The sequence below is a fragment of the Nipponia nippon genome, unplaced genomic scaffold (genome assembly GCF_047370975.1).
Source record: "Nipponia nippon isolate SJK-2023a ecotype South Korea unplaced genomic scaffold, ASM4737097v1 scaffold_19, whole genome shotgun sequence".
NCBI classification, from domain to species: Eukaryota; Metazoa; Chordata; class Aves; order Pelecaniformes; family Threskiornithidae; genus Nipponia; species Nipponia nippon.
Genome location: NW_028262335.1, coordinates 3,167,704 through 3,182,450, shown reverse-complemented (window position 1 = coordinate 3,182,450; position 14,747 = coordinate 3,167,704).

Sequence of the window (14,747 nt, the reverse complement as noted above, 5' to 3'; positions counted from 1 at the left end):
CCTACAAAATGTAGTTGACCTAGATCATTCCAGACAGAACCCCCCAAAACTGTAAGGTTGAGCCACTGCTGAAAGCAACGCTGCAAACACACAGCTGCACCGAGAATACCTCATTTATATTTTCTTGCTGACCACTTTGATTAGGTCATAATCCCAGGTTCTGATCCTGTACATCTGTTTTAACGCCCATAGGCAGAGGTAAGCATATACACAATTTTTTCCAAGTACTGTACTGCATTTGGCAGAAGTACGTTGAAGTAGGAATGGCAGATGAAAATGAAGGATACCTACACGTATAGTTTATAGACAATAATTCTTGCTGAGACAAAGTGCTGTTTAATCAGTTACAATATTGCTGTGCTACAGATTCCTTTAATAATAAATATCCTTGTTACGTCTAACACAAATACATTTCCCAACTCCCTCGAATCTTCAGAAATTACAAGAACTTTCATTCAAGATAAAACCACTAAAACAGAGGTCATTTTGCCGGTGCTTCAAGAACAGGTAAAAACTGAAACAATTAAGATGTTTGCAGCTACCGTGGAAAAGAGGTGAGAAAATCTGAAACTACATCACTAAAAAATTTGCAATAACTCAGAAATCCATTTACTAGTAAATATAAAATGCAGCCAGCTAATGAAAATATACAACAGAAACGCTGGGTTACGCTATGAAGACGTACGCTTTTCAGGAAAAGGGGACATTAATGATGAAAACAGCATAACCTTATAAAGAAAAGAGATCAACTTGAAATACAGACCTGGTGATAAAAACTCTTGAACTTGGAGACCTCTGAAATATGGATCCAGTTCAGAACTTAAGTACCTTTCTATCAGACAAGTAAATAGGTAATGTTCATTCTGGTACACTCTGATGTTGTGAGGCATAATTAATTCACGTACAACAAGCACTCTGGGACTCCTAGGAATCATTATAATATGCAAAGGACAACGTTTTGCTGAGGTGCCAGATTTATCCAAGCTTTTTTTGAGAAACTTTTTTTTAGTCTCAGGGCCTTGTGGTCACTTGTGACCGGAAAGCAAGAGTGCACCGGTCTCTTCAATTTTTCATGGAGCAAATAGATGTTTTGATACAACTCTCTGTTATGAAAACATTCTAGACAGCCTTGATTGCATGAAATCAGCCTCATATTTGAACTTCTGTGACATTAAAGAGACAAAGTGGTAGTTAGAATTGATGCACATCTCTCAAAGCAAGCGTATTTCTTGCCTTGAAGGAGACCGATGTCAGCCTAGATGAGCTGCATAAACAAGAAGATAGATTCTTTGGACTGAGAATCGCAGTCAGGGTTGGGACTCAGACAAGGAACACTGATTCTGGCTGGCAAGTTCTGCAATAATTGGGGACTGTGGATGCCAGCTGTGAAGCGAGGGTGGTCACAGAGACTAAATGGCAGGGTTTCAAGGGGAAGAGAAACAAGCTGTTGACAAGAGGTTGTTCGCGTGGTCAGGAGGCCTCTTTCAGAAAGTTATAAATATTGCTTGGAAGGTGCTTAAAAAGAGCTATCCGAGTCAGTTAACTGGTAAAACAGCTTCAGCAGTCTGAATTTGAGCACTGCCTAACAGGGACACAATGGCTGCCAAGTCCTGTCCTCCAAATCTGCACATTCCACTGCACTGATTTCTTTGAACACTACCTTTAAGCACGTATAGCTCCTGGGACTGGGATTCAGACTCACCCTGCGCCCGTAAGAATATAAAAAAGCTTTCTTTGATGGCGGTTACACAAGGCACGCATATCTGGCAAAGCTTCTTTTATATTTAAACAAGTATTTTTCATACTGGTGATGAAAACATCAAACTGTCATTAGTAACTAGCCTTTTCCTTTTTAAAATTTTCATACTGCTTGTTGAACCGAGCTGAACTGATCAGCTCTTCAAAGGCACCATCTTAAAACCATGCCATTGATCACTTTTTTCCCTTGTAAGTCTAAGCAGTCTAAAGAGATTTCATTTGCAATACACCTATGAAAATAATCTTGCTGCCATATGGGGTTGCATCACATCAGGAAAAGAATTAATTTACTAGCTTTTAAAAAGAATTCATATTTGGTCCTTCTTTTCTAGACAGCGTGGCTTTCCTCATAGAAATACTGTTCCACATTAGCTGGAACTACAGCTCCCATCAAGGTTTTCATCAAACAAAGCAAACACCTGAACAAAGTGCTCTAGCACATAGCTCTTAAAAGTGGCACAGAGGACCACGTAGGGGCACAGTCCCACTGACTTGAGTAAGACGAAGCTAACCATTACGCAGGGTTAGGCCCTGCTTACTCACCCGAATGAAGAGTGCATAACCTTCCCCAAACGTGACACATTCTTTGCAGAAACCTCTTACTTAATCTATGCTCCACGTTCACATTCCAAAGGAGCCACTTGTCTTCAAGAGCAGCTATAAGCAACAAAAACGCAGCAGCACGTCATGAACCTGATTTGTGCTATAAGCTGTCTCTAATGAAGACATTCCCTTGGTTCTTTTTTTGGGTCTTGTTTTCTTATGATTTAAAATCTACACAAGTTCAAAAGGCTATTTGTGGGAATTACTTCACAAAGGAGTAAGTCTGGGATATTGAAGAACTGCCGTAGAATAGAATTATACTTTTCTGTATGTAACTGTGAGGTAGCTCCTAAGCTGGTTGGCATAGAGAACTCCGTCCTGACAGCGTATAAAGGAAATAATTTTGTAGTTGCAGTGATGGGGACATTCGCTCCGGGTACTGAAGGACCCGAGTTCTATTCAACAATGACCCATAAGGAAATGGTTATATAAATAATATACTAGTTGTTTTGGGGCAATAACGTTTGCTAAGAAGGAAAAAATCTCTAGGCACAGTCATTTTACAGGGAGTTGCTCTTTATTGTCACATACTTTTATTCTTTCAAGTGCAACAACCCCTAAGGACGCCAGCCTCATTGTGCAGAACTCGGTGGTAAACAGACAACACAAAGACAGCCCCTGGCCCAGAGAGCTCCCAAGCCTAGGATTGTTTACATACTCTTGTCAGGATTTTAAAAAATACATTGAACACACCAGTCCATTTTTTTAAAATAAGAACTCAGGACTGGCTGGTTAAATATGTACTTACCTGCTTCAGTGCTGTAAATATGTAATTTAGGCTGCTGCCTCATGACATATTTCATGTCTAATTTAAGGAACTGTATATTTGGACAAGAGGGTCTGGACGCCTGTCAGGTAAATATTACAAGCTGTAAATTTTCACAGCAGATTTAACACTAAATTTAGTTAGCACTGTATATAAAGAGAACATTGACCTGATGGTAGTCCTTGTCCTTGACAGTGGTTGGCCTGAGACGTCGTTAAGGATTCCTAGGGGAATGCTGCCGAAGTCTCCCTTAAGTTCCAGACAACCACATTCTGCTGCGGCAACCCTAACGTCCTTTATATCAGCACTTGGGCAGCTTCAGCTGGCACAGAAGCTGATAGCCTTGTCCTCCCTCATTCACCTCAAGGTGGGGAACACTCATACCAGAGAGAAAAGCGCTTATGGAGAAGGGGCTTAGAGGCTAGGCATTGCCTAAGCTTCTTGTGCGTCTCAGCCTAGCAGCCAACAAAGAAAAAATCTTGGATTTTTAAAATTAAAAATAAAGCAATTTTGAATTCCTGCAGTGATACAGAAGCTACAGCTTTGCACACGCTGGTTGCTGATAACTGCCCACAGAGTCAGCTTTCTAATTTAAACTCTTCACTTTGAGATATCTAGAGGAATGCTATAAAAATCCACTGGTTTGTACAGGCAAGCCTGCATTTTTCTTCTGCTCCCTCAAATGTGTGAGCTTTGAAAGGACCTTTAGTTATGTCAGTGCTCTCACTGGACAGCCTACTCTCCCTCAATATTCCTGACATTTTGTGTTATCAGTAATTTTACTCTTAAATATATACTTAGCACAATCCGAGTATTTGCTTTTGCAAAACAGGTGTGGACCTTCTTCACCATGTATATCACTACATACCGCATGGAGACTTTTCATTATTGCTGTTACTCAAAAATATTGAAAGCAAATCACTTAATCTAGCCTCTCAAGTGTTTTAGGCTTAAACACAGCAATCGCACTGGTAAACACAATCTCAGTAAAATCTCAGCCAGGTTAGAGCAGACCGAGGCTTAGCGTACACTGAAAATAAGGGCACTGTAGATGTGCAGGGAAGCAGCAGGTGGCAGAATTTGCTCTGTTCCAGTGCTCCCTGAAGACGGCACCACGGTGCCTTGGGTTCTCTGGCATCTAACAGTTGCTTATGAGGAGCTGTCTCCTGGCCTGCGATCCGTGACAGCCCGACCTGACCGTCTGCGGACGCCGACTGCGCAGCGTGCGGAGCCCGAGTGCCAACCAAAGGACTGCCGGCGGCTGAGAGCTGGTAGAGTCCCCAGTGGCCTAGAGCCCCTCTTCAATTTAAGGGCAATGAGTACCCTCTCTTTCTTATGGGCAAGGAATTTCTACGTGTTCCTTAAAACAGTGCCACATCTCTGCTCCGAGGATGCAGCTTTTCCAAATGTTTTGAAATCCCTGGAGATGAAAGGTGTCGTTGTCACTATTCTTTATTTCTACTACAGTAGAAACGAGGCCAAAGCAGGGTCGAAAGTAAACTGTGCTTGATTTTATGCAATCAACACAAAAAGCAGACCTTGGCACAGGTAGCTGTTAAATGGTACATGGCTGATAGGCAAGGTAGCAAGAGGTCTCGCTCTCCTTCATGAATAATATTTTTTCTGGAAATAGTCAATGCACTTACTACAGGGTACATGGAAGACAGCAAACGTTGCTGCAAGCCAGCCCAAAATGACCTGCAGTGTTTTAACATGAACAATTTGCATGGTCACACAAATTCGTGTGCTTTACACACTGGCCACTTTCACCTTTCACACTCCATGATGTAATTTTTGAAGACATTGCTATATCCCAGAAATGTTGCTCCCACAGTTTTGAGGCGGAAACCGGCCCTTTGTCGGTGATTAAATTACAAGGAGGCAAGGTGATTTGCCTGCAGCTAGTCAGCAGGAGAGCTGGAGAAACAACAGGCATTTGATCCTTATTTCCGTATTTTAAACACTTGACTAAACTTTCTCCCTACAAAATGCTAGCGTAGCCCAAACTGTTGTTGACCGTTCAGACAGCATTGTCAGCCTGTGTTTACATGATCAGCGGTAGGCAGGGTTGTTGGTCTGTACCTGTTTCTCTGATGAATGAGTCTCTTCTCTAGTTGGTCATTTCACAGAAACAGCTTCTTATTTTCTATTTATAGGGACTATTTGCAAAGCCACCTCAGTCAGCGGCACTGAAATCTCATAATCAGCAAACTGCTACAGGGGAAAATATGTTCCAATTAATATTAAATAAGAAATGTTCTAATTTTTTTTCCTTTTTTCAGAACTGCTAATGAGGAAAATCAAAATAGCATCCTCCAGTGAACTGGTGACAGATTTAAGGTGTTAAAAGTTTAAATCTGAACACAAACAAAGCACTCTCAAGCCCCCAAATACCAGTCCCCTGAATGGGAAAATGTCAAAAATGCCTCTGAGGTTTCAGATGGCCTTTTAAAAAACTGAACACTGGCACCAAAACCCTGAAATAATGGACCGGCTTGTTAGCAAGCTGGAATAAATTTCATGGTTTTTTAAGGTGAATGTAGCTTTGGCTTATGGTGCTAGTTTGACAGTCTTAGAGATCACAGTCATCTGCTTCTGCCTCGAGCTAAGACAGCAGGCGCAGAGGCAGGGTGAATTTATTCAGAGTGCTCTAATTTTATTCAGATTTGTTAGAATAAAAAAGTGTATTTAGCTTCAGACAGTGAGAAATAGCAGCTTTTAAATCATGTCTTTTACAGAGATTACTGCTGTGGAATCAAAATGGTAGAATTTGCCAGCTTTGTAGTTAAAATAACATTTTTCTTTCCTTAAAACATACTGAGTCATAGCAAACTTTGAGCCATTTTTAAGGCCTATTTTAAGGAGACCCACCATTGGTAATTATCGTCTTCCCTTCAGAATTCTGCAACAGTAATTATTTCCTTATTTTCACACAGCTGATGGAATTCCTACATCAGGAGTACAACAAATTGCCTATATAAAATAAATATATATTTATTACAGCAAATATGCAGATTTGCTGTAATATCAGCCACTGTATAACTAAGTTGAAATACCTAAGCAAAAACTTGCTGCGAAACTTGCATTTATCGGTGTAGGTCCTTAAACTCTGCTGGAAATGGCTTCATAATATATATAACGCAGCAGGGACCCAGACTGTATTTCCAGGGGGAAATTAGGAATTCTACGGCATGAGATGCATTACATACAATATGGTCCAAAGTAAACTGAAAACAGTGGAAAGATTTCCAACTGTCTGTAAAAGACTTATGGTCAGGTTGTTAAGACTTAATTCTTAGAGCTGCAACTCTTGGGATTACAAATAATTCTAGATAATAATTCTATTCTAGATAATAATTCTAGATAATAATTTTAGACCATGATAATTCACAAGCAATCTCCCTTTTCTTGCATCCGCTTGTCCACTTGCGCTTCAGAGTTTTGGGGGACATTCTTCCCTCCCCCCCTTTTTCTTTACAGATTAAATCACACGCCATCCAGTTAGCCAGCCTCAACCTTGAAACCAAGAACTGTCATGATCGCATTCTGGTGGCAGGTAGCTGCATAGCACCACCAAAGGTTTCTCCTTTGGCTTCAGAGGAAGAGTCCCATTGTGAAAGCTGGATCCCCCCTGCACCCTCTTCTCCTCTCAAAACGTCGGGACTTCCCATAAATGATCACAAGATGTTTTAGCAAAAGGTACCGACTGCAATTCATCGGTGTTTAATTATCCAAGAAAGCACGTGCTGGCATTGATGTAGACATGGGTGGGTCTACAAACAAGTCACTGATGCGAGTTCAGTGTTCGGAACACAGCAACTTTTCAGTAGCAAACCTGCGCACCCGCGGCAGTCTAGCTATAGCGCATGGAGCTCAGCCTTGTGGTGGGGTTTGCAGCCTGTGCCACACGCTGCGCAGCGGTGATGAGACAATTTCTTTGCACCCAAGCTAGTTAACGCTGCAGCCGCAGTAGCGGTATGTCTTTCAGCACTGCAAATAGTAATAGCACTCATCCTCCCAGCTTGTATACAGCAATACAGCATTACCAACTTCTCCAAAAACTTTTAGGTGACATTCTGGCCCCACTGAAGTCAGAGATAAAAAGTCTCATTTATCCAAATCTGTTAGAGATTCAAAAAGATATCTGACTTGTCATTTCTTCCCCCTTCACAGATAGGGAAAGGCAGTAGCTATCCATTCACTTGCACCAAAGCTTTTGCCATCCTGAGTTTGATTTCAGAGACAATTGCCTTCAGACCTTACAGCAAAGTGCAAAATAAATGTTTGAAGAGGTTATTTGAAGACTTGGCCTCTGCACAGCACAACAGGCCACCCAGGAAACAAATTCCAAGAACACGTGCCTTTAAAAAATAACCTTTAAAAAAGACAGCTGTTGATGCTACACATCTATTCTCAGACATTTGGTCGGTCAGCTTAAACCTCTGACAGGCTGTGGCCACCTACATGTGGAAGCCATATTCCATCATCAGCTGAATATATTCGTATTGCAACAGAGGCGGAATACCAAAAAGCCTGCAAGTCTCCACATACTAAACTAAGGGATCAATTCCCTAATTCAGCTGGGAAAAGTCATCAAAGCAGACCGGAATAGTCACATTCAAGCCAGCAGACAAACAAGATTGTATTGTGTGTGTATCCGAAAATAAACATCATGTGAATGCTCTACTTGGCCAAGAAAATGGAGGTAACCAGGAAAGGGAATCATCATCTTTTGTATACTGATCTACTGATTGACGTGTTTTGCCATAGCTTAAAAATGTGCTAAGAAGTAGAAATTACAGGTGTTTGGGGGCTTTTGGAGACAAATTTTACTCCTTTGCTGTTCAAAAAACTCATACAAACCTCGGGGGCTCTACCTAAACTTCAGGGGCTTTTCTGTTTTGCATCCGTACTGAGAGCGGTCAGGTGTATTTCAGCCAACATTTAAGTAGTTCCTCAATTAGGGGGGATGGAGGGAGGAAGAGAAAGAGAGAGAGATCCGAATTTGCCACACATCTAATTTTACCTGCCTAGGCAAATACGTTTGCCTGAGCAAAGGCAGACGAGGCTAATAAAGTAGCTGCTTCACTGAATGAAGTGCAGAGAAATTGTTAAAATTCCTAAATCTAGAGCACATATTTATTACAAAGTTGCTTAAAACAAAACTTATTTGCCTCAACGTCTCAGAGCTGTAAGAAGTCCAAATCAGGGACATTTAAAAAAAAAAAAAAAAACATTTTTTACTGGGGAGGCTGTTTTGCTTTTGTGGGTTTGGTGGGTATTGCGTTTGGTTTTTTTTTTTCCCCAATTCATCATCCTCATCAGATTTGTATGCACGCTGAGCTCTGCTCTTTGCTGTACCACTTTGGGTATAATACAGCATGAAGTGCTCCAAAACACTGCTAAAAGGTAGCAGAGACCAATATGTCTGTATTTAGGGGGGCGGAATGTGCTTGAACTGAAATTTAACAGGAACGCTGAGGCTTCCCAGTACTCTTACTTCTACGTGAAAGAGAATACACAGGCTCCAAGATAAGCAATCAGAACATTGCTTATGAATACAATAATCACAACTTGCTGGTATTATAATTAACAAAAGCAAGAAAACCAATTAGAGATACACCTGGGTTATCATAACTAAAAACTTTATCAACAAAGACTAGAAAAAACAAATAAAAATCCTATCTATTTATTAGATAATTGAACAAAAACTTATTTCACCATGAAAATACCTTGCTGCCCACTGGTGTCATAAAAATGCTGCTGTAAACCCGAGCCATTTAACGCCTGCCCTTTTTTATTTTGCCGATTGTGTTACTCCACAAATAAGTTTAAAAGGAAGGTGTTTGGGGCAGGGATGATTTATATCCATGTTGTTACATGCCCATGGACGCTGCCAATAATTCAGCAGGTGGGTTACTGCTATTTTGTATTTTGCAGGTATGCTTCTTTTACTGGTAACTTCCATGCTTTCTTAGCCCATAAATTGCCTATTTCTCCTCCCACTTCTGCTTTTGTCATTGTTTTTTATTTGAATCTTGCTCTCCTTTTGGGCACTGCACAGACACAGGAGATCCTGACCTTTGGCTGGAATGGGGAGGCAGTTCTGGAGAGGCAGAACGCCCGTAACCTCCCAAAGCGAGCCATGTCACAGGGGAAGGACACCCTCGAGCCGATGATCCCTTTTGAGCGAATTGCTAGCAAACACATTTCACTGAGTCACCAAAGGGGAAAAAAAAAAAAAGCCTAAAGAATTTTTGCTGATAATTTTTTCTCCTCTCATTTTAGAGAAAAATAACGCTTGGCTGGATATACTCAGCCAAATGTTTTATGAACTGGGAATCTCCCAAGCTTTTTTATTTAAAGAGCTCTTGATATTTTTTCCCAGGATGTCAGCAGTACTGCAGTAAACACCGAGCCTCTCATAACCTTCCTATGTGTGATCCCTTCTGAAAGTCACTCTGCAATCAAATGTACTGGGATTTCATAATAGTAATTTGCCACACTGTCAGAAATAGGCTTATCGTGCTGCTGTCATTGGTATCATGTGAACATCACTCAGTATGCTGTGCCCTTCAAATGAAAGCCAGTGCTCTGAGCCAGTAGTAGAGAGAGAAAGAGGGGAAAAAAAAGGAAGGGTAAGAGAACATTAACTCTTTAAAACCAAGTACAGCCTCTGTCTGAAGGAGGAAGCTGCAGAGTTGCTGTATATGGTGTGGGGGCCTGTTTAAACATCAGCGATAGTGCCTGGGTAATAATGTTGCATTTTTTTCCAGTCCACCTGAAATCTCTGATAAATCTGCTCCTGTTGTCTCTCATTCTGTGGAGCGTGGCATCTACTAATTTCCACTAGAAGGACATCATTCCCAATGCCCACAGGCCGTTAGCACATCTTGACTAGTTGTTTAGGTTTTAAAAATATATTTCCATCCCTTTCCTTTTCTGCTTTTTTGCAAATGCTTTTGTGAGTAGTTTCCTAAGCTTTTCCTATAAAAAGCTTAGAGATTCGGAATTTGCAAACAGAGCTTTAAAGCAGCAATAAGTAACATCCTTTAAAGGGCATTCTCACCTGCACTCACACAGCTGAAACAGTGCTTTTCTCAAAACTCTTTCTCCTATAAAGTCACACACCCAGTAAACTCTTCAGTCATTTCCACAGTTGTGTCAAATCAGGGAAAAAAGAACCATCATGTAGCTTAGATTGACCAAACCAACTTGAGTGATAGAAACTTGAGTGGATTTTTGCAGTGACAAGTGTCACTGACTGATGTGATTGCTCTTAAAGATTATCCAGAAGCCTATTTTTATTGAATAAATAGAGGAAAAAATATTAGTCTTGTCAATTCCATAAATTCTAGCAACAAGCATAAACTACAGGCTTAATACTGCAGGATTGTTTGGGCTATGGATTAGATGCATCATGCCTGGAGAAGATACATCTTGGTGGATAAAGCTTTAACCTTCATAGCTGTTCAGGATATTTCTGAACAGCACGGGAAGGAAAAGGAAGAGGAAAAAACTCACTAAACCAACAAAATCCGAAGCCGTAATATCAGTAATGGCTATAATATCTCAGGTTACATTTTTAAACTTTTTTCTCCCCAGGAACTCATATTATACAAGAGATCTGGTCTTCAGGTAAAGAGGTAACACTAAACTTAAGATTTAGGATTTTCAAACATATTGAAGTTATTTGGACACCTCCAATTTTTAGCATTTCCCAGCCAGCAGGTGTTCAGCACTTTAAGGTCAAGTTCCTTGGGATTTCTCAAGTTGCACACTCAGGATCAGTAGTTACTTTAGCAAGTGTTTGCTTAAGTCATTTGGTTGTTTCAAGAATTCATTTTATAAATTGTCTGAGACACCCACAGTGATATTTAGATGCTCTGGGGGGACTTCCCTGTGAATGAATCAGCAATGTAAAATAATCAAACTAATGTATTTCTAATGTCATAATTTTGACGCTCAGGGTGGATGTCTCTTCCAGTAATGCTTTTTGTTTAATTTAGACCACTCCAGTTTTTTATGTGGAAAGTCTGATTTTCTAAGTGACTCTGAAAAAGAGACAATAAAAATCTCGTGAGCTAATGATTGCATCTCGTCTAATAGCTTCATATCACATTGAGGTGTGTGTTCTTTATGACCTTATTTATCTATAGACTCAAGAAATTGCCACAACTTGGTCCATGGAAGCTTCAGGCTGTACTGTTCTCCATTCTTCTGTAAAGAACGCGCGTGTGGTTTGAGGTTCTGAGATGGCACAAAGAAGGAAACCTCACAAAACTACGTATGCAGTCACTTCACATAGCGTAACTGCACTTCAAACATTGCACCTCCCCTACTGTGGAAATGAGCAGTAATTACAGTAATTTTCTGTGGGTTTTGTGCCTGCAAAGCACAGAGTGTCAAATTTGCTTAAAAAAATTAGGTAAGATTTGAATACTGTAGCATATATTAGGCAATCTGTTCAAATATAATCAATTGTTGGCTTCTATTTCTGTTGGCTGTTAAATATAAGCAATTATATTTTACCATAAACACAACTCCTGAATGACTCAAGTACTTTATTTGTAAAATAAAGTACTTTTATAATTATTTTTGAAACTGTTGGAGGGCATGGGGGTAGAGAAATAACATTGCGAACGATACCTGGTCATATTCCATTGACAATCAGCCTGAAATGTAATGCCTGGGCCTTCTACAGAAATTATTCATAATGAGCTCCCCATGAAGGTGTACCATTACTGCCTGTTCTCTCGCACAGACCCAGGAAATCTGTTTTGTTGATAGTAAACTACTTTGGTTGTTATAGAAATGCCTTCAACTACGTTGTCCCGTTCCTTCTGATCCCGGGGTTAAATTAATTCAAAAGACTGCCTGCCAGGACAGAGGTCTGAGCTTGTGTCAACATGTCTTTAGAAATGCATTAACAAGTTGCTCCACATGTATAATTAATAGGGACGAAGGAACCCTATACTGTCAGAAAGTCTGTACTCCATCCCAGTACATCTCTTACGCTTCTCGATACTTTCTTTCCTTTATGATGTTATTTCTTGAACACTGATATAGTTCACCATATATTACTCTTGGAAATGTAAATCTCATGAAAGCAATAATATTGTAATAAAGCTATTTTGCCTCTCCGTGCATCTTTTATACAGTGAGCTCTAAGTGTTTTAACAGAGCTTGATTAAAAATTAAGCCTCTGTACAGCTGCGTCAGGCAGGTAAGTAGTATCATATCCATTTTACAGATGGTTAAACGCACAATAGAAAGGTTAACTGCCTTGTCCGTGGCTGCTCGCTGCGTTAGCTGCACTGTTGGGAGTGAGAACCCAGACCTGAATAAATAATCAATTTCTTGATTCGGTAGCTGAGGCACGAATCAGGGAAATGCTGTTTTCAGTTTCACTAAAAAATCATTTTCTTCTAATGGCTCTTTTAATCAAGTGAGATACAACTAAAAATTTTATTTTTGTCAACCAAAAAATTCCATTTAATCTCAAAGGAAATCATATTGAACTCTTCTGCTAAACTTCCTATAAAGCTTAGGTTGAAGTCGAAGAGAAATCTGACATTTTGAAACAAGTTGTTTTCCGAGATAACTCAGTTGGAAATAAGTTTTGATAAGTGAACTGGCTGGTACCTGGAACTGCTTTGAATGATAGTGCTAGCTTAAAAGTCAGTGGTGACAAGTTCTTTTTCTTCGAAGCGACAGTATTCAAGAAATATATTTGACATAGTTAATATTCAATCCCATACTGAATACAGAAGTTCCCTCTTTTTGAAAAACAGCACTGCAAGCGGCAGGCTCAGAAGACAGGACTTCTGCCTTCAGAGCTACTTTGCCAACGTCTACAAAAACAGATTCCGAAATGCCCTGCTTTGCAGCTGTAAAGTGTATAGCAGTGCACTGAACAGCACATTCCTACCTGTATCTTGCATGTAAGGAAACAAAAGCATGCACATAGGTTTAAGCCTGAGCTCTTGTTCCTTCCTGATTTTGGGACTTTGGAAAGCACATTCCAGGAAAGGCAAACTCAGCTGCACAGCGCATGCTGCGCTGACAACTCGGATTTCTCCCTCCATGGCTCCGACAGAGCCAGCGATGGACCACAGGAAAGCATCCCCCCGTTGAGTTTATGCTGTGGTTTTGGCAAAAGGGCAGAAGGTAGAGAAAACAAGCGCAGCACTGTGGAAAGTGGGATTTGACCGAGTGATTAAATCTACCGTCCAGCTGGTGGACACAACAGCTGTTACTATTACAGTCCTGATAGCATTTCATTTATTTTAAAACCCTATCTTAAAGCTTTAATATCCCATCCATTTTAAATCACTTCATCTGAAGGTGGCAGCAGGGGGAATCATCTAGTAAAAAACATGGAAAAAAGACAGACAAGTCTTACATGTCACTTTATGAGACAAAACTTCCTGTACTTTTCCATTTAAGATTGGATATCCCTAATTTTTTTGCACTGCAATAGAAGACAGACCAAAATCCTGGAGGCATGACAAAGGTTCATTTTTGCTAACAGTAGGCAGGTGGAGAGCAGTTTTATAACGCCAAAATTATTTCCATTAATGAAGTGAGCGCCCTCGCTGACACTTTCCCTTTCTGAGCCATCCTGTTAAATAGAAAAATGGACAGTTGCCATAACAGTTTAAGAATAAAGTCTCAGGAATCTATGGTGATACAGATATGAAACAGGCAAGGAGAGAAGTTCATTAGGAACTGCAAAGGAAGGCTTGGAGAAGTAGAATAAGCACTGGGTTTCCCCTGTTGCCTGTAGACGTGGGCCAGGGTCTTCACCTTGCTGCAAAGGGGTATGCGATGGAGGCTTGCAGGAATAGTGTATCTTGCTGACAGTGAAATCTCAACTCCTGCATCTAAGAAAAGAACAGATGGACTTCAGGATGGGCAAACGGGCAACTAACTGAATGGCAGGCTTTCCTTAAATAAATACATAGACCATATGTCCTTGGAAGAATCCAGAGGCTTGATAAAAGCCTATATAGTAGGGGGTCGGGTCAGTGGGGGGTCTCCTCTTCAGTAGCTGTGTGATTTAGATCAGATTCTCAAAGATTCAAAGTGGTAAAATAATAGGTATATTTGAAATCTATACTTTTCTGTTGAAGCCCAGCTTTGGAACCGATTCCCTGCGTGACCATGGGTTTTACAGAGAAACTATGCTAAGCCACAGTTTCTGTGCAGGGAATACAGTGGAAGGGCTGTGTAAAGTACTGTACGCAACGGTATGCCAACGCGTGCTACCTTACAGGTGTGCTGCACAGAATGAGGCAGCAGTAATGACCCCATATCTTAAAATCTTTTCCACATATATCTATTAAATCAAAGATCATCTAAAACCAAAACAAAACCAAACAATCAGTCTAAAATTCCTGTCATTTGCTATAACATTTGGAGAAGTAACAAATTGAACCAGCATAGCAGAGATACTTCTCCAACAGCTTAGTCCAGACAATGCAATTATCTCTTATTTTTGTTTTAATCAGATCATCAATCCTACATGCAAGAAAATCCCTCCCTTCATACACCATAGAAGTTAAACATTCCCATCCCCAACACATCCCTCAAGAGATTAGTGTGTCATATCTCTACA